The sequence below is a fragment of the Papio anubis genome, chromosome 6 (assembly GCF_008728515.1).
Source record: "Papio anubis isolate 15944 chromosome 6, Panubis1.0, whole genome shotgun sequence".
NCBI lineage: Eukaryota > Metazoa > Chordata > Mammalia > Primates > Cercopithecidae > Papio > Papio anubis.
In genome coordinates this window covers 78616087-78643555 of record NC_044981.1, presented here as the reverse complement: position 1 = coordinate 78643555, position 27469 = coordinate 78616087, and the positions used below count along the sequence as shown (strand labels likewise).

Sequence of the window (27469 nt, the reverse complement as noted above, 5' to 3'; positions counted from 1 at the left end):
GGCTGTTTCTACATCGCTATAAAGGAATACCTGAGACTGGGTAATTTATAAAGAAAAGAGGTTTATTTAGCTCACAGCTCTGCAAGCTATTTAAGAAGTGTGGCACGGGCATCTGCTTCTTGTGAGGACCTCAGGAAGTTCACAATCACTGGGGAAGGCAAAAGGAGAGCAGGAAGTGTTACATGGCAAGAGAAGGAGTGAGGAGGGAGTGGAGGTACCACATTCTTTTAAACAGCCAGATCCTGCATGTATAGAACAAGAACTCACCCATTATTTCGAGGATGGCACCCAGCCATTCACGAAGGATCTGTCCCCATGACACAGACACTTCCCACCAGGCCCTACCTCTACTACTGAGGATCACATTTCAACATGAGATTTGGATGGCACAAACATCCAAAGCGTATCAGAACCTATTTTCAAATGAGGTCTTATTTTGAGGTATTGAATTTTAAGACATCTTTTTTTTGGTAGGGACACAATTCTTAATACTTTCTTTATATTCTACAACTATAATAAGAAAATTTTTAAAAAGTAGTAGGGGTGCTAAATATTGAATTGATGTAATATTTAACCTAACTCTTTAATATCAGATTTTATGTTTGAAATTGGTATACTTTCTTTCTAATTATGTGTGATCATTACCATGGGTGAGAAATGTTCACATGAGTAGGTAGTTTAAAAAGTGAGAATTTTTTTTATAACCACTTAACAATTTATGACAGTTGGAATTATATCTAAAGAATCTATCATCCCTTTTCTTCAGTGACAAATGTAATAGTAAATTTCTTGCAAAGATGATTTTGAATATAATCAAATTTTCTCCTGATGAACAAACACATTATTAAGATAGTCATACTGCAGCTAGAAATAATACTACTAAAATTGTAGTTAGCACAAATTTTATATATTTATTTATTTATTTCTAAACATTATGCCATAAGAAATAAACACTAATATATTTGAAGACAGAATTTTATCCTGAGTGCAGCTCCAATAGGAAAGAACCCCTACCTGGCTTCCCCAGCACAGGCAGCTATATCTTGAGCTGTGCACTCTCCTCTTTGGGCTGCTAAAGTTGATGTCCAACTTGGCCACTCCCAGATCTACTCAATAGAGCAGTGAGTGCCATGTGATGCTGGGAAGGAGGGAGGCACACTTTCAGATCCACTTTTCTTGGATGACCATCACAGGAGCATGAAATAAAAATGCTTCTAATGATAGCAATCAGCAAGGAGGTTCTGTACTTCCAGGTCCCACATGGGTGAAACAGTATCTCTTTGCTTCCTGTTTGTTGGGAAGCTCTGAGATAGAGGAAGTGGAGTCCTTAAAAGAGAAACAGGTTAAGCAAGAGAAAAAATAAATGAGTGTAGTGTTCCAGAAATCAAGCAGGTGTGTGACCCACAGAATCAAGTGCTGATGATAGTCTGGGTAGATAAGGACTGAAAGGGTTCCACATAGAGGTTACTGGAGACCTTGTTGAGAGTAGTTTTAGTCAAGTGGTAGGAGCCCAAGCACAAGTTTCCATGGATTGGAACTGGAAATCGGAATAGCGTGAGAAGTGGGGACAGTGGAGGCAGACAATTCTTCTGTAAGCTTGGATTGCTACTCCGTGTCTTTAAGTTTCCTAGTTTTTTGTTTTGTTTTGTTTTGTTTTGTTTTGTTTTGGTAAAATAGGGCATATATGAACACCAACGCCATAGGATTGTTGGGAGGATTAAAAGAATTAACATGAAAGCTTTCTGAAAATTATAAATCACCAGAAATGTATAAATACATCCAATTATTATCAGGGATTTTAATGAAAGTTTGTGATTCTTCTTGTACCATCCCCTCTCCCCAAAGAGCCATCTCTTTAAGTCTGGTTAAAGAAAAAAAAAAAAAAGTAGTTCAACCAGGAAATAGGGCTAAATGGTAGCCAACATTTTTAATCCTCTTTGGTGCTCGGATGATGATGGAAGTAAATCCCCTGGGATGCCACTAAGAAAGAAAAGAAAATCACCCTGAAGAGCTGTTTCTCTACAAACTATTGAATTTATTCTGTGAAGAATGTATGTTTTATTAACAGTGATTTAACTTTGGGAAAACTCTGAGAAAAAGCTAAAAGACACGATGATTAATTCCTTGAATTTGCAGAGAATATAAATTCTAGGAAGACCTGAGAGTATAGATTTGAAATGTGTGTGGCCTTGGCCGGGCCTGAGATCATAATGGAAATAGATTGCTATTATAGAAAGACCCATCAGTGAACCTAGCTGGGGTCTTCTGCTATGTTCAGCTAGAGGAAGGCCATGTTCCAGAAGAAAGTATTACTAGACCAAAAAACTTGGCTACCTTTTCCATCACGTATTCACAGTAGAACAGCTAAACCGGGTGATAAATATGTGTGATGCTGAAGTGGTGTCAGGTATAGCTTATGTAATTGCAACTCTACCTCCTTAAATCCTGGAATAGGATTTATTTCTGTAATCAAATCATTTCACTTTGCCATATTATTACCTGTATATGATTACTTATGTAGATCATTCAGCTTAAGAAAACATTAAAGCTATTTTCAGTATGAACTAAGACTTACACTTTTTTTTTGAGATAGGGTTTAACTATGTTACCCAGGTTACATTTGATCTCCTTGGCTCAAGTGTTCCTCCTGCCTCATCCTCCCAAATAGCTGGGACTACTGCACTCCAGCATGGTTCACTGCACTTGGCTTACACTACTTTGAATTACTACTTTCATTTTCTGAAAACTGGTGTTAAAGCAAAAATTGTACCAGGCGGCTGGGCGTGGTGGCTCACGCCTGTAATCCCAGCACTTTGGGAGGCCAAGGCGGGCAGATCACAAGGTCAGGAAATGGAGACCATCCTGGCTAACATGGTGAAACCTCGTCTCTACCAAAAATACAAAAAATTAGCCGGGTGCGGTGGCGGGTGCCTGTAGTCCCAGCTACTCAGGAGGCTGAGACACAAGAATGACATGAACCTGGGAGGCGGAGCTTGCACTGAGCCGAGATTGCATCACTGCACTCCAGCCTGGGCGACAGAGCGACACTCTGTCTCAAAAAACAAACAAATAAACAAAAAACAATTGTACCAGCCAAAGTAAAATAGGCCAGGATGACATTACTTTATTCAAGGCTATTGCAGTAGGGATGAGAGGCCAGAACTAACTCTGAACTTGACTCCACTGAGGCAGAGGGGGTAGGGATTTTTAAGGGCTGGGTTGAACTGGTGGACAGTACTGGAGGACATTAGAGGAAAGCCATAGGCCATCTGTGTTTGCTAATTGGCTTTATCCAAAGTAAAACTATCCAAGTTTTCTCGTATGTTTATGTTAGAAGATAGTTTTGCAACTTGAAGCAGATGCCCACTGAAGTTAGGCTCCTACTCTCCCATAGGAACTAGGAGATACGAGTACTATATCCTTTGATAATTATATTTCAAAGAAATTGCTCTCAGGTCCTTGAGACAAGACATTCCTGGGTTGTAAAGCTGGCAAGAGCTGCTCACTAGCAATGTGGCAAGTGAGACTGTGGAACTGAATTTTTCATTTTTATTGATTGAAATTTAAATAGCCATGTGACTGGTGGCTGCCACACTGGACAAGGTAGCCTCAAATTACCTCATCATCATTTGATCTGCAGAAAAACTGCTGCTATTAAATGTAATGTCTATAATCTGGATCATTCTCCAAAGAGAAATTATCACTGGTGATTAGGAACACTTGTACTCACTTTGGATGGTGGCAGTGAGAATTAAGTTAGATAATGTATATGAAAGTGCCTAGCAAAATGCCTAGTACAAAAGAGGTACCAATGATCTTAGTTTAGTTTTCAGTGTCCTTCAGGGTACACAAAATGAATTGTGTCAGAGTGTTCAAAGTCAAGAACATAACAAATAATTGCTGGTGTGGCTGTTGCAGGGGCAGAAGTGTTAATATTCCTTATGGTTACAAAGCACAGATGTTCTGGCTGTTTTGTAATCTACAGGAATTTATTTAATCTTGGAAATAAGCACTTTCTTTATACTTACTCATATAAAAATGCCAAATTGTAAAACCAGAAATCATAAACATTTGGGTTACTCTCAATACATTTAATAATAATCTATTATTGCATGATGTTATTGATGCATTCTTTTCCTTAGAGGAGTTAAAATAAACACCTTTATAAAGACTAAGTCAGAACATCTAAAGATTCTTGTGATGTAAAGGCATGATTTCATATATTACATGTGTTTAAAAGAAATTATATCTTCTTCTGACAGTGAATTACGTATTTAAAAATGTGGGCTATCCAGAGGAGAAAAGGAAAAGTAGCATATATAATGAAGGAAAGAACAATTTTGGCAAATGTGTTTCAGCAGAATATGAGGATGTTGGCATACTACAATTGACCTTAGTCTGAGAATAAGCTACTGTAGCTCCAGCCATCAGGAATTCCACATGTTTCAGCTGTGGGCATACAACTGTGGGCTGCTTTCTCCCAGACACTATATTCTCTCCTATGTCTGACTTGGCTTTTTCTCCACTGTTGATCACCATCATGTATTTTCAGTTGTTTTCAAAAGTTTTAATTTTCTCCTGGGAATTGCATAGTGATAAGTTGCTCCAAGAGATGCTTAAATTTTTATAACATAATGAGGATGTTTATATGAAAGAATCATTTTGAATGAATTATACTTACTCTCTGATAAGGAGTTTGGGGTGCTGCTTTCAACCAAAGGCAGAATAATGGAACTCCTGGTCTTGGATCCCACCACGCTGACACAAAAGAACAAATAGATTTTAGTAGTTTATTTCATAATTGGCCTATAATAGGGAGGCATTACATACTGACTTTTTATTCTAAATCTTATGCCAAGGAGATAGGACCCATTATATAATAGCTAGAAAGGTTTTGTTTGTTTTGTTTTGTTTTTGTCATTGTTGTTAAAGCAAAATTAAGCAAATTGATTTAAAATTGTTCAGGTTTACATAATGAAGACGTGATAAGATTGTAATTTACTAACAAAGACCATTAAAGCAAATTCCAATAATCCATTTAAGATACTTATTTTACAAAATTTCAACTCATACTTTTAAGGAACATGTTGGGAGGATTAAAAGAATTAACATGAAAGCTCTCTGAAAATTATAAGTCACCAGAAATGTATAAATACATCCAATTATTATCAGGGATTTTAATGAAAGTTTGTGATTCTTCTTGTACCATCCCCTCTACCCAAAGAGCCATCTCTTTTAAGTCTGGTTAAAAAAAAAAAAAAAAAGTAGTACATAGACATATAGTATAAAATAAGACAAAACTACATAGCTATGTTTCCTTTTGCCAACTATTGAATATATAATAAATAGTAAAGAAGAAAACTGACGTTTGCCAGGCAATTTCTGTATGCTAGATGAGCATCCAGAAAAGACTCTTTTCATCCAGTTTTGTAAATACATTTTTAGTAATCATCTACCTTGCCCTGAATTCACTTGACTTTTTCACTTTCAGTGATTTTATGATTCCTTTGGCTACCACAAGTCACTTTCATGTTGTAATGATTGATTAAACATGCTAATTTTTAACATTCTACAGACAGTATGTTACTTTTACTCTTAATTTTTATGTAAATCAAAAAGCATATTAATTTCATATGAATAGCTGACAAACTTACAGACTTTTAAGAGTATTATGTAGGAATATTTTTATTTATAAGCATTAAAGAGCTAAACCAGGCCAGGCATGGTGGCTGGCACTTGTAATCCTAGCACTTTGGAAGGCAGAGGCGGGAGGACTGTTTGAGCCTAGGAGATGGAGACTAGCCTGGGCAACATAGTGAGACCTTGGCTCTACCAAAAAAAAAAAAAAAAAAATTAGCCTGGCGTGGTGCACCTGTAGTCCCAGCTACTTGTGAGGCTGGGATGGGAGGATCGCTTGAGCCCAGGAGGTTAAGATAGCAGTAAGCTGATATCACCACAGCACTCCAGCTTGGGTGGCAGAGTGAGGCATTGTCTAGCGGGGAGAAAAGCTAACCCAAAAATAATTAGCAAAATTGGGAAGTTGAAACTTGCTTAAAAGTTTGGAAATGCTCTCTCACAAAGTTAGTCCGTTATGATCATCTAGAAGCCATGGTTTATTATTTTACCTATGTATCATAAAACACTCTTTTTGCAAAGTATTTTTTGTTCACAAGTCCAAATGTAAAGACTTTCAGACACCTGCGGTGAGCATTTCTAATTAAGGAATTGTGTTGATTTACACTGGCCCCTCACCAAAAAAATTCAGTATGTGATTAAAAAGAATGGGCCAGACATCATGGCCCACGCCTGTAATCCCAGCTCTTTGGAAGGCAGAGGTAGGTGGATTGTTTGAGCTCAGGAGTTCAGGACCAGCCTGGGTAACATGGGGGAATTCCATCTCTACAAAAATACAAAAATTTGCTGGGTATGGTGGTGCACACCTGTAGTCCCAGCTACTGGGGAGGCTAAGGTGAGAGGATGGCTGCAGCACAGGAGGTGGAGGTTGCAGTTAGCCGAGATGGCACCACTGTACTCCAACCTGGGTGACAGAGTGAGACCATGTCTCAAAAACAAAACAAAGCAAAACGACCCAAACCACTGCCATAATTTTGAATATATTCAAGCTGTAATGTAATAAATAGCTTGAATACAACACAGTTTCATTTTCAAGTGATTTGTATCAGCTAATCCTATAAACACTAAAACTGTAATAGGTAGACTAATTCCTTTTGAAGAATGACTCTTGTGACATTGCCAGTATCTGCATCTATTTTTTATTCTTTCGTTCCTTTAAGAGTTCATTATGTGGCCGGGCGCTTTGGCTCAGGCCTGTAATCCCAGCACTTTGGGAGGCCAAGATGGGCGGATCACAAAGTCAGGAAATCGAGATCATCCTGGCTAACATGGTGAAACCTCGTCTCTACTAAAAATACAAAAAATTAGCCAGGCGTGGTGGCGGGCACCTGTAGTCCCAGCTACTTGGGAGACTGAGGCAGGAGAATTGCTTGAACCCGGGAGGCGGAGCTTGCAGTGAGCCGAGATTGTGCCGCTGCACTCCAGCTTGGGTGACAGAGTGAGACTCCATCTCAAAAAAAAGAAGACTTCATTATGTGAGCTTTGCTTGGACACCCAGAACAATTATGAAACTATTGTACAATTTGCTTACTTCATTGAAAACTTTCCATTTTATAGTTTAAAAGTTTTGGTTTTCATTTTTTATTTGTGGACTATAGGAGCTATTGTATTTGAAATGCAAGTTCACCATCCAGCTAGGATTAAGGGATAACATTTTGGCAATTGTGTAAGTTCACATTCTTGGGTTCCAAGCAACAGTTTCAAAAAAGGTTTCCTTTCTTCTTTGTTATTTCCAACATAAAGAAATCCTGTCATAGAATTTCTTTCTATCGTGAATGGACAGCTTCTATCACAGAACGACAGAATCTTAGAGTTGGATCTAGTCCACCATCCCACTCAACTCAAGAATCCATTAGTTAGCATAATTTAGTATCCCAATGGATGATCATCTAGTCTTTGCCTAAAGTCCACCAGTGATGGGAAAATTCATCATCATAAACCCCTATTCCATTTATGGTATAGTGGAAAGCCCAGTGGTTTTGGAAACAGACAAGATGGATTACAATTTTCAGTTCTAACAACATGAGCTAGGGCAAAGTTACTGTCTCTGAGCCATGTCTTCCATGCCTATGTGTAGCATATAAGTGCTCAAAAACTGGCTGATGACAAATGGTATGAAGATAAAACTAGTTAATGTAAAACATCTTCAGTGGTTGAAAGCTCTTCCCCCTTTCCCACAGAAAGAAAATTCTTTCTCTATTAAGCCAAAATCTGCTTTCCCATAAATGAGTTCATTCAATAAATTTATAGTAGTACTGTTCAAGGTACTGTATATAACTGTGAACAAGACAGAGGGAAACTTACTATCAGGGAAATGATGTTCTAGTGAGAAGAAACAGACCAACAGACAATAAATTAATGAATTAAGTTCATAGAAAAAAATTAGTGAATAGATAATGATACCTAATATACAAAAGGCTAAATCAGTTATGTACTAATTACTTGGTGGCTACTTCAAGGCAAGATACTGCTGAGGCAGTGTCACTTAAGCTGAAATCTGAATGACAATTCTTCTACTCCTTGTTTCTAGATATGGTTTCCGGGCAGCTCAGAAAAATTCTTTCCAATTGTGGAAGGCAGCTAACATGTTTATCTTTAGTTCTTTCTCTTCAAGCTGAATATTCAGTCACTTCAACTCTTTCTTATATAACATGATTTCAACAAAAATTTTCAGCTGGGAAGGCTCATGTTTTATTAACGCCATCTTTAAATGTGTCCTTAAATTGAAAACAATACTCCAGGTGTAGCTTGAACCATGTGGACATGGTAAGAACACCTCTTCCCTTCCATCTGGATTCTGTACTTCACTGATGATACCTCAGCTTACACTGTCTTTTTTGGTAGCCCAATTATAAACCAAAACCCAATTCTGGCGAAATTTTCATCAACTAGAAATACCCAGCCTTTTCCACAGGAACTCCTATTTTGATGCATTGCCTTCTTCCTATGCAGGGACAGTTGTTTCTATACCAGGACTTTACATTTACTTTTTTTTTTTTTTTTTTTTTTTTGAGAGGGAGTCTTGCTTTGTTGCTCAGGGTGGAGTGAGGTGGCACAATCTCTGTTCACTGGAACCTCCGCTTCCTGGGTTCAAATAATTCCCCTGCCTCAGTCAGCCAAGTGGCTGGGATTATAGGCACATGCCACCACACCCAGCTGATTTTTTTTAATTTTTAGTAGAGATAGGGTTTCACCATGTTGGCCAGGCTAGTCTCAAACTCCTGACCTCAGGTGATCTGCCCCCTTGGCCTCCCAAAGTGCTGGGATTATAGGCATGAGCCACTGTGCCTAGACTACATTTGCTCTTGCTACAGTTTATCTTGTGTTTCAACCAATTCTTTCAGCCTATGGAGGGTTTTGAATCCTAATTCTTTCCTCTACCATACTAGCTATTCCTTTCACCTCCAGGTCATTCACAAATTTAGCTAATGGTTGCTAGGTCTATGAAATGGGCATTCTGACAAATATAAAAATATTTCAGAGCCTTGATAAATTATTCAAGAAGTACAATTTGTTAATGAAAAAGAAAAGCCACACTACTGTGGATGATTACCCACCACCATCATCCCATGTTTCCTCAATCATCTGTATTAAGCATTAATTTTATAATTAGGAAGAAAGTTATAAGAAATACATATCACAATATAAGTATACCATCTATATTTTCATCTAAAAAGTTGGTAAATGTTAAAGAGTAAAGACAATGAAAGAGCTGTGTGTCATTATATTAAAGACTTCCTCAAAGGCTGATGCAGGGCTGTTAATTTAAATCCAACTCAACCTGGGCAATAATAATATATTTATAAGTATATTAATGTATTATGGTAGCAAAATAATGGTCTAGAAGGACGCAGGCCTTTGATTCAATATCCTCATATTTGTTATAGTCTCAACAAAATGAGATTTTCTGGTGAAATTTCTTCTTCTATTTCTTAATTTAAAAGTATTTTTCTCAATAATCCCTAGAAATAGTGATTATTTGAGTCAAACCTTTAAAAAAGCATAATTTTCTGCCATAGTGTATGCTTTAAAAACTAAACAAAAGTGTTTAGAATTTAAACTTTGAATCTTGGCATACAACTAATACTCAGAGGACCAAGAATGCATTTCTAAGTGTGGGAAAGCATTTGCCTTTGAGAGAAGTTTAGAACAAAAAATAACATTTTGCTGGGTGTGGGCAGAGAATTAGTTCTTATTCAGAGAGAAATGCTTACGTGATATAATTGTCTTAATACAATTTGTACATAGAACACATTGACCTTGAGAAGTTCAGGTGAATTTGAATATTTATCCTTTTATTTCCCTGGAGATCCGACATCGGAATTTGGTTCTTTTTTTTTTTTTTTTTTTTTTCTGGTAAACCTTAGCTTAAAACCTAAACTGTGTCTTTTTCTAAAACTTGAGAGTAAAGCAGGCAAAAGCAGGGGTCATCACCTTAATAACATCATCCTCCCCTCCCTGCTTCCCAGCTCTCTGTTGCTAATCTCAGGGCAAGAATGAGCTGGAACATGGCAGGTAAAGCTGTTGCATAGGCTCAGTTGAGGAAAGAGGGAGACATCTGAGATGAAGAATCATTTCTGGTTGTTAAAACAATGACTAATTTTCCTTTAAAAGCGTGGGCATGGTCTTGATAAACACATTTCTTTTTTCATCATATCAGATTTCATATCAATGACATTCACTGATTTTGCTTGTCACCTAAGAGAGTTAGTCAGTAGGCACCTTACTGCTTAAGATGGAAGTTAGAGAATGTCCTAGGGCATGTACACACCCTCCATGTCTCTTCAAGTACAGGGCAACACACGTCTTGAACTCCTACTATGCCCCAAGAACCAGGGATTCGAAGATGAATGAAATGTAGGTCTTACTCTCAAAGAACTCACAATTAAGTAGGAAAGATATAAGCAACCTGGATATAAGTGCAACCTAGAGGAAAACACAATAAAGGTATGCTCATCTTATTGTGTGATCACCAAGAGGAGACACCCAAACCCAAGCCAGAGGGATTCCTAGAGGAAGCAATACCCTGTAAGCTCAGCCAACAAAATTCTCAGACCACCATGCTCATCACTGCCTCTCCCCAGCATCTACCATAGTGCCTAGCCCATACTAGGTGCTTAATAAATATTTGCTAGACCAAATATTTATTAAGCACAAGAGTAGTGTGCTTTACTCTTGTTAAAAGATTTTATGCAAGATCAAAAGAACTGCATATTCTCATTAAAGCTTCAAAGAATTCAGTTATATCATGCTTATTATCTCCACATTTATCATACTTTATATCGTAGACATAATTAACTGTGCTTATTATTATTATTATTTTGCAGTTGCAAGATTTAATAGAGTGAAAACAGAGCTCCCATACAAAGGGAGGGGACCTGAAGGGGGTAGCCGGTGCCGGCTCGAATGCCTGGGTTTATATCCCAATCATTGTCCTTCCCCCCGTGCTCTCAGGCGATAGATGATTGGCTATTTCTTTACTATCTGTTTTTGCCTATTCAGCATTTTAGTGAGCTCTCTTTACTACCTGATTGGTTATGTGTGAGCGAAGTTGCAAGCCCTGTGTTTAAAGGTGGATGTGGTCACCTTCCCAGCTAGGCTTAGGGATTCTTAGTCGGCCTAGGAAATCCAGCTAGTCCTGTCTCTCAGCACCCCCTCTCAACAGGAAGACCCAAGTGCTATTGGGGAGGTTGGCCAATGACCGCTCTAGCTGCTTCCTGCTGAATTGGGGTGTAGTAGGGGTCATGCAGTTGAGATTTCCTCGGGAGGGGTGCGTTCAATGTCATTTACATCAGAGCATAGGATAGCAGGCTGGTCCAGTTGTCTGCGATAGATCTTAGTCATGGACTGCATCTGGGGCTCCACTTGAAGAACGATTTGTAGTTGTACAGCTTCAATTCTGGAAGAGACAAACTTAACAAGAAGGTTAAAGATACAGGAATTGAAATGTGTGGCCTGCAGTGCAGGGGATTATTTCTTTGGCACACTTCCCAGGCCCTGACTCCCTGACTATCTGCTTGATAGTTTTGAAAACACCTGGTCCAGTAAATAATGATTTGGCCATCTGATGGGTGCTATCAATGCTTAAGTGAAAGGTCTGGTGAAGGGTTTTAAGTAATTTCCACTGGTTAGCTGCAGACAGAAGTATTTTTCCTTCTTTGGTGGCTAGCCATCCTGAGGGGAGGAAACTATGTCCTCCTGAGGTTTCCCATTCTATTTCTTCTGCTGAGTACTGGGGCTTGGTTTCCTGGAGGAGATTACCCCATACTAGGGGTCCTTCTATAAGCATTTCTAATGGAGGGTCCTGCCTTGTGACTCTTTTGGCTTCAATATCCGTTTGGCGGTTCCCTTCTATTTTCCTTTCCTTTCCTTTCTGATGACCCTGGCATTGTAAGACTGCCACCTCTTTAGGTTTCTGTACAGCCAATAATAATCTCCTAATGGCTTCCTGATGTTTGACAGGTATTCCCTCGGAAGTCAGGAATTCCCTTTCTCTCCATATTGCTGCATGGGCATGGAGGACTAGGTAAGCATACTTAGAGTTTGTATATATATTTACCCTTTTTCCTTCTCCTAATTCTAATACCTGAGTGAGGGCTATTGGTTCTGCCAGCTGAGTGCTAGTTCCTGGAGTGAGGGGATTACTTTCAAGTATTCCATTATCACTGACCACTGTATACCCCGCTTTTCAGAAGTCCTTTTTCTACAAAGGAACTTCCATCAGTACACAAGCTGAGGTAGGGATCAGTCAAGGCAACCTCTAGAAAGTTCCTTTGAGCGGCGTAGATTTGAGCAATCACCTGTTGACAGTTATGTTCTATCTTTTCTTCATTGTCTGGAAGAAATGTGGCTAGGTTAAGAGTTGCACAAGTGTGCAGTCGCAGCACTGGCCCTTCAATTAATAGAGCCTGATATTTAAGCAAATGATTGTCCTGACAGCCACAAGTCTCCTTTAGCAGTGAGTATGCCGTTTACATCATGAGGTGTCCACACAGTAAGATCTCTTCCCTGTATTATTTTAACTGCTTCAGATACTAAGACTGCTACTGCCACCACTACCTGTAAACAATGAGGCCAACCCTTTGCCACTACATGAATTTTCTTACCCAGATATGCCACGGGTTACAAGCTGGTCCCTGAAACCTGTGTAAGGACTCCTAGAGCTATTCCTGTTTTTTCTGTGACATATAAAGAAAAGTCTTGCCCCATTGTCAAGCTTAACACTGGGACTTACGTTAGGGCCTTCTTTAGGGCCTTGAAAGCCACTTTTGCTTCAGGTGTCCATCTTACTAAATAGATATTGGCTTTCTGAGTTTCCTTAATTAGTGTATATAATGGCCTGGTTATTTTGCCGTACCTGGTAATCCATATTCGGCAGAAACCTGTTATGCCAATGAACCCTCTTAGTTGCTTTTAGGGTTTTGGGATGAGGATAAGCCAGTATAGGCTGGATATGAGCCTCACTGAGGGCCCTAGTGCCTTTGGATAATTTTAGCCCTAAGTATTTAACCTGCTGTAAGCAGAGCTGAGACTTTGGTTTGGAAAACTTGTAGCCACAGGTGGCGAGGAAGTTTAAAAGCACTTGGGTGGCTTGATGGCACAAGGTTCCTGAACAGGTGGCTAGAAGTAAATTATCCATGTACTGAAGGACAACAGTGTCCAGGTATGAGAGCTGGCTCAAGTCTTGGGCTAAAGCCTGGCCAAATAGATGGGGGCTATCCCTGAACTCTTGGGTTAAAACAGCCCAAGTGAGTTGAGGCATTGGGTTTGAAGGATCTTCAAAGAAAAATAAGAATTGAGAGTCAGGATGTACCAGGAAACAGAAAAAGGCATCCTTAAGGTCCAGGACTGTAAATCACTCTTCTTCCTCTGGCATTTGGGAAAGCAGAGTATAAGGGGTTAGGTACAGCTGGGTATAGAAGGATAATGGCCTTACTGATAATCCTGAGATGTAGCACTAACCTCCACTGTCCACTGGGTTTCTGTACTCCTAAAATTGGAGTATTGCAGGGGCTATTGCATAGTTTTACTAGGCCTTGGGCTTTTAGGTCCTTAAGAATCTTTTGGAGTCCTTGTTGGGCCTCGGGTCTAAGGGGGTACCGCCTTTGGTAGGGAAAGGAGGTGGAATCCTTTAGTTTAACTTGAACAAGATGGGCATTCTTTGCTCATCCATATTGTCCTTTTGGTGCCCAGACTTCAGGATTAATTCCTTCCTCAAGCAGGGAACACAAACGGGTGTTCCTTCTCCTGTGTTCAGGTGTGTAATGGTCCCTGCTTTTGCTAGAATGCCTCTCTCTAACAAGGGAGTGGGGCTTTCAGGCATAATTAGAAAAGCATGTGAAAAGAGTAAAGTTCCCCAGTCACAACTTAGTGGCTGGGAGAAGTATCTAGTGACTGGCTGTCCTAGGACCCCTCGGATAGTGACAGATCTGGAGGACAGTTTTCCAGGACAGGAGAGTAAGACTGAGAAGGCTGCACCAGTGTCCAGGAAACAGTTAACCTCCTGGCCCTCAATGGTCAAGCATACCCGGGGTTCTGTGAAGGTGATGGTATGGGCTGGAACTTGCCCCGGGCACCCTCAGTCCTGCTGCTGGATCATCTGGTTAGTGGCTTCTGACTCAGAGGACTTTTGTCCCCTGGGGCAGTGGGCCTTCCAGTGATTCCCTTGACATAAGGGGCATGGATGAGGGGGCGGCTTATTTCTACTTGGACAATATTTTTTAAAGTGTCCTTGTAGACTGCACTGGAAGCAAGCCCTATTAGGCATTTGATTTGCCCAGCCTTTCCCTGTTCCAGAGCCTCCAAAGTCTGCTTGCCTGAGGGCCATGACTAAAGCGGTGGCCTTTTTTTTTTTAATCCCATTTTTCCCATTCTGCCTGCTCCTCCTGATCTCTATTATAAAAAATTGAGGTTGCCAAGTTCAATGGAGTTTCTAAGTTTTGCTCCAGGCCTAAGGCAGACTTTTGAAGTTTTTTTCTAATGTCTGCAACTGACCGAGTGATAAACTTATCGTTTAAGATTAGTTGGCCTTCCACAGAGTCAGGTGACAGAGATATGCTTCCTCAATGCCTCCCTTAGTCTCTCCAGAAAGGCAGTAGGATTTTCTTATTTTCCCTGTGTTATAGTGGACATCACTGAATAATTTATAGGCTTCTTCCTAGTTTTCCTTAGTCCTTCTAGCATGCAAGTTAGCAAATGTCTGCAGCACCAATCTCCATGTTCTGATTCTGCGTCCCAGTGAGGGTCTACACTGGGAACTGCCTGCTGGCCTGTGGGGAATTGTTCTCTTTCCTCTGTTGTCATCCTATCATTGACCTGACTGAGATACCAGAGATCGCCAAACCCTCGAGCTGCAGTTATGGCACCACTTCTCTCATTTGGAGTTAGTGTCTGATCTAGCAGTAACATATCTGTCCATGTCAGATCAAAGGATTGTCCTAACCCTTGTAAAACATCAATATAGCCATCAGGGTTATCTGAGAATTTACCTAGATCTATTTCAATTTGCTTCAAGTCTGACAGGAAAAAAGGTACATATGCTCTGACTGGGCCAAATTCTCCAGAATAAATCTTAGGGGTGTTTTTGCCTTGGGGGGAACGTTTCCCATCTGAAAAAGAAACGTAGGGATACCAGCACCCCTAGTCATTTTCCGATGAGCATTAGTCCTAGAGCATCCTCTATGGTCCGAATGCTTACTCCTTTCCAGGGTGCGTAACCACCCATGGACCTCTGCTTATCGGATTAGTTACGTTCAGCAATGTAGCAGTCCTGCACCTGTTTTCCCGCCCTTCTTGACAACAAAGAAAGGGGTCTGGGCTGCTGGATTCTAGTGGTCCTTTACCAGCGTGCCCAACATTGCCTTTGCGCTCAGAGGTGAGTTCTAGAGCTGGGCTGGGTTCCTGAGTATTTCATAACAACCCAGCTGCCCCATCAAGATGCATTCCTATCAACAACAGTTCTTGCGCAAATTCGTTTCAGAGAGGGTGTAGGTAACATTTTGAGTCAGGATTGCAATAGAGTGAGTTTTTTTTGATTCTGTAAGTACTTTAAGGCTTGACTGAGTGCAAACAGCTCGTGCATTTGAGCAGACCAATTATTAGGCAATTTTCCTAACTCAGCTTCCACAAGAGCTTCCCTATCAATTACTGAATGTCCATTGTGTGTGTGTTTTATTTTTCCCTCAATCACCCTGGAGGAACCATCTATCATCCTGTCCTGAAGGGAGTTCTTCCTAGGTCTAGTTGGATCTTTGTATGATCATTAAGATTTAAATCCCCTGTTAGGAAATCTGCTGGGTTAAGGGAATTTTCAGTGGTTAATGTTAAATCACCTTTTTCTAACAGAATAACCCCATTCTTTAAGATTTTTGAGTTAGTAAGCTACATTTTTGCTTTTTTGACTTAGAATAATTCTGAGCTGGTGAGGTGTGCTCACAATGAGATTTCCTTGAAAAGTTACTTTTCTACTTTCTTCTGTTAGCAAAGCAATTGCTGCTATAGATTGAATGCATTTGGGCCATCCGCGGTTTCCTGGGTTAAGAATTTTTGATAGGAAGTCTGCAGGTTGTCAGTGGTCTCAGTGTTTTCAGGATAAGCCCTTGCTTACACTGACCACAAGGTAGTATTGGAGTGTTATAGGGTCATGGAGAAGACCTTCGATTATCAATTATAGGTTTTAAATTTACCTTGGCTTTTAAAGGAATAGGACACACTGTTTTTTTCTTTACTACTTCTATCTTTCTCTTTCTTTCTCTCTTTGACTTCCTCTTTGATCTCTCTCTCTCCCCTCTATCTCTCTCTCTTTCTCTTTTCTCCTAGCCATTTACAAACTTGGGGCCCTGGCAAGGGTGTTGGGGAATGGGTCCCACATAATTGCCGATATTGAGAGCTGTATGCCTAAATTGGGAGGGACACCAGAGACAAGACTCTCTGGGTTCATAGCCTAGGGGCCTAAGGATGCAGCATAGAGCTTCCTTAGATCCCTTTGAGAATACAACTTGCTAGAGGAAATGAAAGTCTGAACCATTAGTACCTAGGAGGCAGGGATGAGGACATAGATTCAGAGGTAAGAAGAATTTTGGGGCTATACTTTCAAGAAAGTTGTGGTCGGGACCCAGGAGGTATGGGTCAGAAGGAAAGGTAGGGGCACACGCATGGGTGACTGTTGAATAGAGACTTCTGGCTGCACCATGATCTCAACCGACTAATGCCGAGAGTTCAGGACGACAGCTTTCCACCTCTAGTCGACTCTTGGCTTCCCCAGGAAAATTGAAAGCAGAAGCTGATTCCAGGCAGACCAACGCTTCCAACCCAGAAGGGATGGGGGTTGTTAGAAAGCCCTTTCCCAGACAACCTTACCCCTGAGTCTTAAGTCCAGCAGCCACACTAATTGTTTTTAACCAGCCAACAGGTGCCAGTATTTTCCTCCAATTCTAAGGATAGGACAGAATAGCAAGTGAAAGTGGTCCAATATTACTCACCGCTTTGGAGGTCCCTTCATGGTTGTCAAAATGTTACCGGGGGGGTCCTTGCTCCTAGAGCTCCCAAGATGGTGGCAAGCCTCTTGTTCTCTGACCTGGGGTTCTTGGCCTCACAGATTTCAAGGAATGGAATCTTGGGCCATGCAGTGGGTATTATAGCTCTATTAGAAGCCATGGGTCACAGAAGAGAACTGTGGAACCCAGTGACTAGTGTTCAGCTCGATTAGGATGAACCCAGGCACTTAGTCGTGCAGGAACAATGGTGAGCCTTTAGCCCAATTGGGAGCAGCAATGGGTGCCTCGCTGGATCAGGAGCACAGTGGACACTCTGCCAGATCCGGAGAGGTGGAAGTCAGCAGCAGGTCTGTGACAGTGGCAAACAGCAGTGGTGGGCAGCGAGCAAAGGCTCAGCTCAAGCCGTAACAAGCACGGACCAGAAGAGTGTGCAGTTGCAAGATTTAATAGAGTGAAAACAGAGCTCCCATACAAAGGGAGGGGACCCAAAGTGGGTAGCCCAACTGTGCTTATTATTTGCTATGCCACCTCCTCCAGGAATGTGAGCTTTTGATGCTGGAATTTGCATTTCTATAGCCTAGAACTGTGGCTGGCATCTAGTAGAAATTCAATAAATATATGTTGAATGAATATGGAGTTCAACACTAGTGACACTGATGAAATGAACACTAGTGACACTGACGAATAAGTAAAGCCAAAATACATTTGGCTTTACTTATTTTGGGGGTGGGTTACATGAAGCAAATTCATGAGACTCCATATGAGAATTTCAGTACCTAAATTCTTGTTGCCTAGGGCAATGGTCCTGGGTTTTCTGAGACTCTCACGAAGCTATTAACTCTCTCTATAGAAAAATTTACACATACATCAAGTTTTGACATTAACAAATATACAAAAATATTTGGTTGAGACCTCTTGACCTAGTGGAGAAGTGAGAAAATTTGAAAAGAATTGATTAGGCTTTTTTTTTTGTGAATTTGCTTTTTATTGGCGGGGGGCAATTTTAATGTCCATCTTCAAGTGTCCTTTATCTTACTTTATTTGTAAATTAAGAGCTATTGTATGATACATGTATCAATCTGTATTCTATGATATTATCTAGCTCAATACTGAAACATTTTGAAAAAATTTGATTTTTCTTCCTTCTGACTCTCTTTAATTTTGTTTAACAACATGAAAAATGTTTTGAGCATTTAGATATATCATTAAGTGAAAACTAGGCAATTATTTTAAAATTTATATAAGAAATTATTTCAAACAATTTTTAAAATTTCAGAGTACAAAATAGACTGTGCTTTATTGAAATAAAACTCACCAACCTTTAGAAATGGTCATCCGAGATTGTTGAGATCTACAAAAGCTCTCAAGCTATAATGCATTTCCCATATCAGGTGTGGTAAGCAGCCTCTTAAAAAACTTCCAAAGATCACTGCCCCTTGGTATCCATGTATTTTGTGCAGTCTCCTCCCCTGGAGCATGAACTAAACATAATGACCTGCTTTTAACTAACAGAATATGGCAAAAGTGAAGGGCTAACACTTCTGAAATTAGCTTATAAAAGTCTGTGGCTTGCATTTTGCTTCTAGTCTGCTTCTCACTCTGGCTTTTCTTGTTTGCTTGCTTGTTCTGATGAAGCAAGTTGGCGTGTTTGATTTGCGCTATGGAGAGGTCCGCAGAACAAGGCCAACTAGAGACTGAATCCTGCCAACATCCACAGTGTGAATGAGCTTGGAATCTGACCTTCGCGTAGTTGAGCCTTGAGATGGCTGCAGCCCTGGTCATCACCTTGACTGCTGCCTTATGAGAGACCCTGAGCCACGGTACCCAGATAAACCCTCTCTGGATTCCTGACCCACAAAAACTGTGAAATAAAAATGTCAGTTTAGGCCACTAATTTCTTACACATTGGTAGATAACTAATATATCGAAAACTACCTTAACTACTGCCAGGAACACTCTGATGTAACTCAAATGTCACTACAATGGCCTTTAGGGTGAAACAAGTATTTCATAGTAAGAGTAGCATATTTCCAGCAAAACCATCATTACTAAGATTCAGTTTACTCTCTTTTTAAAAAATTATCTAATTATATGGTTCTCCAATAACCTTCCTGCCCCACCCCCACTACAAGTTTTTCTTTGTAGTGTTCCACTTCTGCTTCATTTTAATAGGTTGAACAGAAAGAAATATTAGCAATGTCATTTTAAAATGAATAAATTAGTTTCATGAAATGACTATGTAGAATAAGGAGATATCGGAAAAGAAAAACCTGACAATTATAAATGTAAAACTAAATTTACATTTATATGCACTGCAATTATCAGTGGTTTTGAAATAATTGGCATGTTGTAGAATGTTTGTTTAACATTTCTAAAAAAAAAAAGTCTCTAGGGAGATTTGAGTTTTGTCTGGGTTTGTTAAGTCCTCTTCTGTTTGCAAGACTGCTATAGAGTATAAAGACTGTCATAAGTAGAAACTGGGAAACAAAAGCATCTTAAATTCAAGTAAATTGTTTCACTGAAGGAAGAAATAACCCTTTCCCATGTGTTTGATGTGAATTTAAAAGCAGCTAATTCTAGAAAAATTGTAATACATTATCTTCCTTGGAATATGGAGGTTGGGAGTAGCTTATATGAAAAAGTGAGATCTTTGCATATAAGAATTAAAATACCATTTTGTCATTCTCTCTACTGCTCTTTAATACTTCAGAAACTACGGTTTCAAATTTATATGACTTTACCTTTATGCCCTTTTCCTTTTTGCTATGTGCACATATACTTATTAAGAAACTACATGTGTTGTGGTGGCTCACGCCTGTAATCCCAGTACTTTGGGAGGCCAGTATGGTGAAACCCTGTCTCTACTAAAATCCAAAAGATTAGCCGGGCATGGTGGCGTGTGCCTGTAATCTCAGCTACTTGGGAGGCTGAGGTAGCGGAATCGCTTGAACCAAGGAGGTGGAGGCTACAGTGAGTCGAGATCATGCCACTGCACTCCAGCTTGGCGACAGAGCAAGAGTACGTCTGAAAAAAAAAAAGAAAAAAAGAAAAAAAAAACTATGTGTGTTGAAAGAAAATATAATTTTAAAAGTATTTTAGCCTCATGGAGATGGACTTAGTGTCTCTTCAACATATATTAGAAAAAAATAAGAATTTCCAGACAAATTATATATAACAATGTCCAGGTGATTTAATATTTGTAGTAAGTTAGCAATATATTTTCTACAATTATATATCAGTTTCCCTGTACACAGGGCAAACACATCAAAGAATGAATCAAAGTCTCTGGGACCTGACCTGTAAAACTAATCATTTATTCTCTGGCAAACCTAGAGCTGTCACTGAACTTAATTTCAAGTCTTTAGGGGCATTTTGATAATTATATTCCTTTTAATTGAATTATTTTTATAGTTTTGCTCTAACTTTGCTTGTGTTCTGGCAGCTTCTTCCCTTTTCTGCTTAGGGTGATCTTTTCACTGCTTGCTGCTTGTTTTTTTCCATTGCATCGAATGGGTTAGTAAAGCATGAAGAAAGGAAAGGGAAGGGATGAAGCAAGTGTGTGGGGATTGTTGATCTTCTCTTTGTGCAGTTCTGGTTTGCCTGATAAAACTTAATTCCTGCCTTGCCCTGATACTCTACCACACTAAAGCCACAGTGGGGGCATAATGGTCTCAGGTCTCTCCACAGCCCAATTTAACTGCATGACAGAGCAGTTTCCACAGCAATCAGAGAGGAGAAAACGCTGAGGAGCCTCCTTTTCTGCTCTATTAGCCTCAGAGGATGAACAGTCAGTGGAGGTGGAACGAGTAGGGAGGAAGCTTGGAATTACTTACTCCAAATGTTTCCGCATATGGTTCTAGCAAAGAATACTCGAAAGTTTTCTAGTATTCTAGCAAAGAATATCTCCAAATCTAAATATGAATGGCCTGGACATTTAAAAAATTACACATAGGGGTTTTGTATCAATATAAGTTCCACTCTTATTTGGAAGTCTTGAATGGATTTGTGTGGATAACAAATACAAAAAGCTTGGATATTGCCAAAACCCCAAAGTGACTTAATAACTTTCCTACCAAATCCATATGATTTTTTTCCCTCCTGCCCAAAGATTCCCCAGTTTCTCATCAGGAATTGGACCATGTCTTCAAAATGCATTTTAACACTCTAAATTTCCTCTGGCCTACGTGCTTTCATTCAGGTCTCTCCATCTATCATGAATGAATCTCTTGTATAACTCTCCTGAGTACAACGTTTCATGCACACATTTTCCCTCTTCCAAGAACCAGAAAATGTGGAGCTTTGCCATTAAATTAGGAGCTTCAGCTTAGAACTAGATTTGAAATGCCAAGTTTCTGGTGACATTACAGATTGATAGTTTGTGCTTAATGCTGGCTTCATTCTATTTCTGGCAGGTCACTGGATGTTAACTACTAGTTAGAGTGGTTAACAAAATTCACAGATTTAAAAAGTTTGTGTTTTGAGCTGATCTCCAAAACAAAGAATATTCTGTCCAGATTATTCAAGTTAAATAAAGCAATTTGATAAGGCTCTTTTGTCTGTGTGATTTTTTTATTCATTTAAAAAAATAATATCTGTTTGAGATAAGAAGTCAAATAATTTAACATGGTACCAGAAACAATTGACACTTTTAAAGCAAGAATTAGTCAGGTATTCCAAAGAGAAATTTTAATAGTTTTGAACCACTATTTTTTTGTGTTTGTAGAACTTTACTCAAAAATAAATATTAAATGTTTATTTTCTCTAACTCTAGCGTCAAATTTCTTAAAATACGTAGAACAATACTGAGAAGTAAAACGCCACATAATACTGTTGCTTAGCAAATTACTATTAGCATCATGTTGTATTTGAAAGTCAATTGTTTATTAAATAAGTTATATGACAATCTGTTCTTTAGGTGAGTCTGGGCTAAATAAAGTCAATCTATATTATTATAAAAAAAGTTAAACTTTCTATAAAGTTTTTTAAAATTTGACTTTTTAATTTTTAAGATCATTTTGATTTGTTTTTAGTCTGGCTTTTTCAAAGTAAGGACAGCAGGGTGGATCCACACAGGTGGAGTAAGGTATTCTGAAACTTACCCTCCCTAATTCAGAGTTGCATTATGTGGCTGGCTTCAGTGCCTACTGGCAAGCAGTCAGAGATTTTAAGGTATCCACACTGCAGGAAGGTAGTGAAGTATGATACCAAATCATCATCTCAAATTAACTTTGGAACAAAAAAAAATTGTGATTCCTAAAGTTTTATAATATATTGCTTTCATTATATCCTCCCCTGGTACGGTATGTTCCAAATGTAAGTGTTTTTTTTTTTTTTTTTTGCAAACTTCAGAACTACAAAAGGAAACAAACCATCAACAGTTTAGAAGCAGATTTTTCCAAATTGAAAAAATTCTCAGGCCACTTTTAGTGGCCCAGCACTTTGGGAGGCTAAGGTAGGAGGATCGCCTAAGGCCAGAAGTTCAAGGTCAGCCTGGGCAACATAGCAACACACTGTCTATAAAGAAAATTCTCCATCCATTCAATATTCAGTGTCCAGTATTATTTTTAATATGTTTTTTTTTTTTTTTTTTTTTTTTGAGATGGAGTCTCATTCTGTCGCCCAGGCTGGAGTACGGTGGCGTGACCTCAGCTCACTGCAGCCTCTGCCTCCTGGGTTCAAGAAATTCTCCTACCTCAGCCTCCTGAGTGACTGGGACTACAGGCGCCCGCCGCCACGCCTGGCTAATTTTTTGTATTTTAGTAGAGACGATGTTTCACCATGTTGCCCAGGCTGGTAGCAAACTCCTGAGCTCAGGCGATCTGCCTGCCTCTGCCTCCCAAAGTGCTGGGATTATAGGTGTGAGCCACCATGCCCAGTCAAGTTCTCTCAACTTATTTATTTATGCACATTTTATATTGGTATCAAGAATTTGTCTATATCAAGTGCACCACCCTCTCCTTATTTCAGATGAGTTTAAAAAGTGACATAAAAAAGTGTTGGGAACAAACAGTTAAATAGGTCTCTTTATACATCCATGTGTGTGACTGTATTTTCCAAATGGCTGCAACATTTATCCTATCATACAAGCTCTTCTTACACGTAGCTTTGACACTCCTCCAATTGGGACAGGCTTTTGTGACTGTTTGGATCAAGAGAGTAGAAAAAAGTGACAATATGTGACCTCTAAGGCTAGGTCACCCAAAGGAAAGGCACATTCTGTCCTTTTCCCTGGAAAGGTTGCTCTGAAAGCCTTTGAGCTCCTGACAAGCACTTTGACTGCTCTGAGGCTGCCATGCTGTGAATAATTCAAATTGGCCCATAATAAAAGATCATATATGTAGAGAACCTGAGACTACTTGAGAGAGAGAGATGAGGGTGGAGGGCAGAGAGAGAGAGAGAGAGCGAGAGCACGCATAGCCACCCCTCACCCCTTTTTACTAGTCCCAGCCACTGTTAAACTGCAACGACATGAGAAACCCGGGACCATAACTAACAATCTAAGCCCTTCTCAAATTCTGAATGCACAGAAACCATGAGAGATAATGTAATGATTGTTATTGTTTTAAGCCATTAAATGTTGTAGTAATGTGTTACATACTGATAAATAACTGAAATATCCCATAAGCTTTTCCTAATTTGGGAGTGACATAATTTCCTTTCTTCTTGTAGAGTCTGAACAGCTGTACCATTTTCAACCTAAAGAACAGGTTTGGACTGGCACAGATACAAGTGGCAAGCTTTAGCACGACATGCATAGATAGCTGACCTCTGACCTAGATAGAGAAATGGTGCTTTGTAGAAGGTATACTGTGGTGATAGCTGGGAAAACATGAAAATTAAAAACAAGCAGCTTCAAAAACATTTTACTTTGTTTTAAGAGTAAAAAACACAAACAGAAAAATCCACTATAATATTAATCCTACAAGATTAATACTTAACCTTGTCAAGTCACTTAATTCTACTTTCTAAAGCCAAAACCTGTAATTGCTAAAATTGTAAGTAAAATTTATATTCTTAGAAAATTTTATTTCTTTTTCTTTCTTTTTATATGGTGTCTTGCTCTGTTGCCTAGGCTGGAGTGCAGTGGCACAATCTCGGCTCACTGCAACCTCCACCTACCAGGTTCAAGCGATTCTCCTGCCTCAGCTTCCCGAATAGCTGGGATTACAGGCGAGTGACACCACACACAGCTAATTTTTGTATTTTTAGTAGAAACAGGGTTTTGCCATGTTGGTCAGGCTGGTCTTGAACTCCTGACCTGAGGTGATCCGTCCACCTCAGCCTCCCAAAGTGCGGGATTACAGGCATGAGCCACCGTGCCTGGTCAATATTTGAATTTCTTTTAGTGATTGATAGTGTTTTCTTTTTAAAAGTTGAAAATAAATATACAGAGAAATGCACCTGATTTATTTTTATCTTTGTTTTCATTTGACAAATACCCATGTAGTGCTTACTATGATGAGGATAAATCACTGGAGGAGACAAAGGGAGTAACTTGATAAAGTTGGCCAAATTGGAACAGGAGCCCAGGAACTCTTAGTCCAAAGTCTGTATTCTAGATTACTAACTTCAATGCCTTCTTGACAAGTACACCAGCTATTACCTGTCTAAATAAGTATTTTCCCCCTTCAAAATTGAAGTATTTCTGGGAATATCCCCAGTGGGGGCAAATTTGCTATGAACATGCAGGTGAAGTGTCACTGAAGCTATCTTTTATTTATGTTTGAAAGAATACTTCTACCATTCAGAGAGATTTTCAAGTACTTAAATACAAGACATCCCAAATACTAATAAAAATACAATTTAAAACATTATGAATATTTAAAAATATTAGTCTTCATGTTGCTAATTGCTAAAGTGCACACTCATTTCTTTTACAGTTCAGATTTCATAATTACCTACCTCTTTACCTGTGTATTGGCTATTTCTCTCCATAAGCTTATGTTTGCCTACCAGTGCCTAGTCTAAGGCTTGGCATAGAGGAAGTGTTCAAGAAACATTTTGAATAAATTAAGGGGAAAATATCTATGTGAGGGAATGGGGAATGGCTTCGTAAGATGAACCAGATCTTGGAGGAAAGGAATAACATTTGTTGAGTGCTTACTATGGGATAGGCACTGTTCTAAGTGCTTTACATGTATCTGCATTATATAATATGACATAGTATAGCTTGTTTATTGTCTCAGTAGGATTTAATTTCTAGATGACAGAGAATTTGTATTATTTACTATAAATCTTCCAGCGCCTATATCGGGGCTGACACACAGTAGGTTGATCGGTAAGTATTTGTTGAATAAATACGCAAAAATCACCTCATTTAATCCCCATAACAACTTTAAAAGGCAGGTACTTTTAATATCCTCATTTTTCTGATGAGGAAGCTGAGGCCGAGAGGGAATAAGATTTTCAAAGACACAGGGCTAGAAAGATTCAAACCCAGTCAGTCTGATTCTAGACTTCATCCTTGTTATGGATTGAACTGTGTCCCCCGAAAAGATATTTTGAAGTTCTAATCCCTGGTACCTGTGGATGTAAAACTAATATAATCTTTTTTTTTGAGATGGAGCCTTGCTCTGTTGCTTAGGCTGGAGTACAGTGGCACGGTCATGGTTCACTGTAGGCTTGACCTCCTGGGCTCAAGCAATTCTTCTGCTTCAGCCTCCTGAGTAGCTGGGACTACAGGTGCATGCCACCCACCGGGATAATTTTTTTTCAAGTTTTTTGTAGAGACAGGGTCTCACTTTGTTGCCCAGACTGGTCTTAAGCTCCTGGCTTCAAGTGATCCTCCTGCCTTGACCTCCCCGAATGCTGAGATTACAGGTGTGAGCCACAATGCCTCGCCTGAAACTAATAAAATACTCTTAAAAGAATGTGCTATAGTGTTTACCCTGAGTAAATAAGAAATAATTCCAACAGAAGAACTGAAAAACATTTCAAATAATAGCATCTGGCCAGGTGCTGTGGCTCACGCCTATAATCCCAGCACTTTGGGAGGCTGAGGCGGGCAGGTCACTTGAGGTCAGAAATTTGAGATCAGCCTTGCCAACATGGTGAAACCCTGTCTCTACTAAAAATACAAAAATTAGTGAGACATGTGGTGCACTCCTGTAATCCCAGCTACTAGGGAGACTGAGGCAGGAAAATCATTTGAACCCGGGAGGCAGAGGTCGCAGTGAGCCAAGATTACGCCACTGCACTGCAGCCTGGGTGACAGTGTGAGACTCTGTCTGGGGGAAAATAATGGCAGCAACATTGAGAGTATGTGCAAAATTTCTCCAGCAGTTGGCTATCTTGAAGCACAATACTTATGTGGACATCTGAATTTCAGAAGGTTTATTTAAAATGCAGTTTTACTAATTTAGAATTTTAATCCATATGCCATGTTATCAACTGGGATGTTGTGAACTTTCAACAAAATGGTTTGAGGAATGAAACAACTAGGTTGACTATCTGAGAAGAAGGAAAAGAATTCGTGCTTTGTAAAGAAAATCAGTATGTTGCATGCATTTACAGTTATAAATAGCTATATATGTGAAATTAATAAGGTAGTATAACTTGAGTTACTCTGCAATTCATGTAATAACATCTGTATGAACATTACAGTAACATGGGTATGTATATTTACCTTTATTTATTTAAAACATTTAATTAAGCGCCCAAATGCATTGGATTAGACTTGTGCTCTCTAATTCGATGGGCACTGGCATGTTACTAAGCATTTGAAATGTGGCCAGTGCAAATGAGATACTCAGTTTTAAATTGTGTTTGATTTTAATTTAAATATAAAACAGATACTCAATTTAGTCATTGGAAAACTTTATGGTATATTTGCAACAAGTTAGGTATGAGAATCTCCTATTGCAAATGTAAGTTTCATAAAATTGAAATACAGATCAAATTTCTGATAAAAATTTGGTGTCTAAATTGAGATGTGTTATAAAATGCACACTAGATTTTGAAGACATAGTAGTAATGTACTTTCTGTGTGAAGAAATACAGAATCATTTAGTTAATATTACGAATCATCACCTAGATACATATTTTTTCTTTTAATCTTTTTTATCTCCTGAAAGTAAAATATTTGAATTGCTGTATGTGCTGTTATTTCTTGAATTTTCTATACTTGCAATCTCAACCGACATTAGATCAGAGTATCTATTACAATCATATTTTATGTTGTAAAAGCTCTTTGTGTGCTAAAATATAACTTGGGAAAGAAAAATCTGATTTTGACTGATAGCATTCTCACCTGTGTATGACAGAAATCTACAGGTTTTAGTCCCTTAATTTGTGAATGATACCCATTCTTAACATTACCAATTGAGTTCAGACTGACAGTG

At 39.2% G+C, this 27469-nt stretch overlaps 2 long non-coding RNA genes across 2 annotated transcripts; one reads left to right on the top strand and one right to left on the bottom strand.

Annotated features, from left to right (window-relative positions):
- Window positions 1-9965: 9965 nt before the first annotated feature.
- Window positions 9966-17215, bottom strand: LOC116275319. Its single transcript, XR_004184336.1, has 3 exons — window positions 17115-17215; window positions 11425-11547; window positions 9966-10560 (listed from the first exon to the last, which is right to left on the bottom strand). It is a non-coding gene; the product is annotated as an uncharacterized LOC116275319 (long non-coding RNA).
- Window positions 17216-17274: 59 nt separating this feature from the next.
- Window positions 17275-19023, top strand: LOC116275318. The gene is made up of 2 exons (XR_004184335.1): window positions 17275-17476; window positions 18765-19023. It is a non-coding gene; the product is annotated as an uncharacterized LOC116275318 (long non-coding RNA).
- Window positions 19024-27469: the final 8446 nt, after the last annotated feature.